The following is a 2,103-nucleotide window of genomic DNA, read 5'->3' as shown; positions in this document are numbered from 1 at the left end:
GTTGTAAAAAAAAAAAAAAAAAAAAAGGAATTTCAGGGGAAAAAAGACCATCTTTGTCTGAGAGGGTAGTCCGTGACCCTCTTTTAGCTTAAAGGCAATTCAAGCTCTGACAGTGTTCTAGTTAAGAATAAACTAAAGCAGTAGCTACCCCTTTCTGCTCAGTAAGTACTCCAATTAGGTTTTTACACCATGAAGAAAAACAGCTGCAGTCCAGGTATGAGACCCCTGGCTAAGTTTCCTGGCGGGCGCGGACACCTTTATGAGATTTACAAGGCGACGAGGCGTTCCCGTTTTGCCAAATTTAAACAAATCTTCCCTTAATTGGTAATTGCATATTCAGTAACTCAAGACCTGCAGCTACTTAGCCTTCATATTAGTCGCTGATCCATTGTCGTAAATCGTTCGCGATAATCAACTTGGGGGGCTTAAAGATGAAGGGAGAGGGCGAAAGCGAAGGGTTCGCGGGCCGTTTTCAAATCAGAAAGTCGGCTAGCCTAAACGGTAATCCGGGGAATCTCTTCCTCGTTCCCGCATATCGTCGCTCGCCCATCATTTTCAAAGAGAAATGATTTATCGCGCAGACGGCCATAAACAACACAACTCCCTCACAAATACACAATGGCAGCCCCGCTGCTGCTGACACACATATCACTATAAATCAAGCGAAGTAGCTAGCTGAAAAGACGGTACAGAGAGTGAGAGAGAGAGAGAGGGACATGCAAAGGAAGGGAGAAAGATGGTTTATGTGGGACGGTGAAGAAAAGAAGAGTAACACGCTGCTTTTCAAAATACATATGTAGTGATATGAATGGAGCACGGTGTAATGCTATGACATGTCGCATCACTCCTGTTGGCAGCTGAATTCAAACGATGGAATGGGTTTGTGAGACATACATGCATGATGACAAGGGATGGCGAGGATGAGTATTTCTGGACGATATTTACTGAAACACCACAAAACAGCAAATAAATGCAAGGAGTCGGGTAAGCCTGGAACGGTGGCGGCGGTTGAAGTGGCGTTCCCCGTTTCCTCGTATACTCACAAGCTTCACACGGTGAGACGCTCCCCCGTCCAAATTTGTTTTATTGCAGCGTCTGTGAGGGTCTCTGCCTGTGCTTTTTTTCGCTCCGCTATAGGGCTTGTTTTTAAAAGGACAGTTGAATTTCACGTCAGACACTAGGAGACCATGTCTGCGATATTCCTGACGAATACATATCTATTCTGCAACCACTGCATTAATTATTTAATGAATCACGTGACCAGGAGGGGGATGGGGGCACCACGGCTTGCACGCTCGCGGGATTACTATGACCCAACACTCCACAGCTACACTACATTCTGTTCTGTCCTTTTTATTCGTAAAATGAAATTCTTCATACTGTTCAGGACAAAGGTAAAGAAAAAAGTTTGTTACGGCACGAATGTGGGCTATATGTGGTAAATGGTAACCTATATGGTAAACATAGGCTAATTACAAAGGGTTGTTTTGCATGCAAGTGGTACAAGTTTTCTGTCTTTTATAACGCCTAAGTATTTTTATTAGACATTTTTTTATTAAAAATTTTATTTTTCATATTAGTTCCGTATTCAGTTGTTCCTTTGAGAAAGCCTACATTTGTAATCAGCATTTTATATTTCTTTTTTTTTTTTTACTTTGCGATCATTTTAAAGTCAAAATATTGTCCTTAATGTTATATTGATGTCTTGTTTGATTTCTCTGTAACACTACTTTGAATATACATTAAATAATGATAAATAAAAAAGAAACTCTCTCTGTGTGAAGAAATTCTTACGATAACAAGCACTCTGATGAATGACTGTTGGCATTACAACTGATATCACATACCCAATTTTCATCACTGATTCTTTGCCAGCTTGTTTAACACTACAACCACGCGTTTGTGACATTTTATCGAAATTAAGTCAGTTGAACGGTTTAAACATTTCCAATGCAGAGAGCACCTTTCTAACAAGTTAGTAGATTTGTTTGATTTAGCTCAAATTTATCCACATTATCAATCTGTTATTTTTTTATATTACAATTATTATTATTAATAATATGTTGTGGAGTACTTAGGCTGTGCAAAGACAGGTAACATGCG

The 2,103-nt window shown here is 39.8% G+C and overlaps 1 protein-coding gene across 1 annotated transcript in view; it reads right to left on the bottom strand.

The window, feature by feature from the left end:
- LOC107687775 (homeobox protein Hox-B3a) overlaps window positions 1-1,093 on the bottom strand; it is a 19,085-nt gene extending 17,992 nt beyond the window's left edge. The window contains exon 1 of the mRNA XM_016485231.1: window positions 1,044-1,093. The gene's annotated coding sequence lies outside the window, so the exon portion shown is untranslated. The remainder of the gene's footprint in view (window positions 1-1,043) is intronic.
- Window positions 1,094-2,103: the final 1,010 nt, after the last annotated feature.

This window comes from Sinocyclocheilus anshuiensis, unplaced genomic scaffold (assembly GCF_001515605.1).
Source record: "Sinocyclocheilus anshuiensis isolate Anshui unplaced genomic scaffold, SAMN03320099.WGS_v1.1 scaffold97, whole genome shotgun sequence".
In the NCBI taxonomy this organism is placed as follows: Eukaryota; Metazoa; Chordata; class Actinopteri; order Cypriniformes; family Cyprinidae; genus Sinocyclocheilus; species Sinocyclocheilus anshuiensis.
This window is presented reverse-complemented; position numbering and strand designations above follow the sequence as displayed.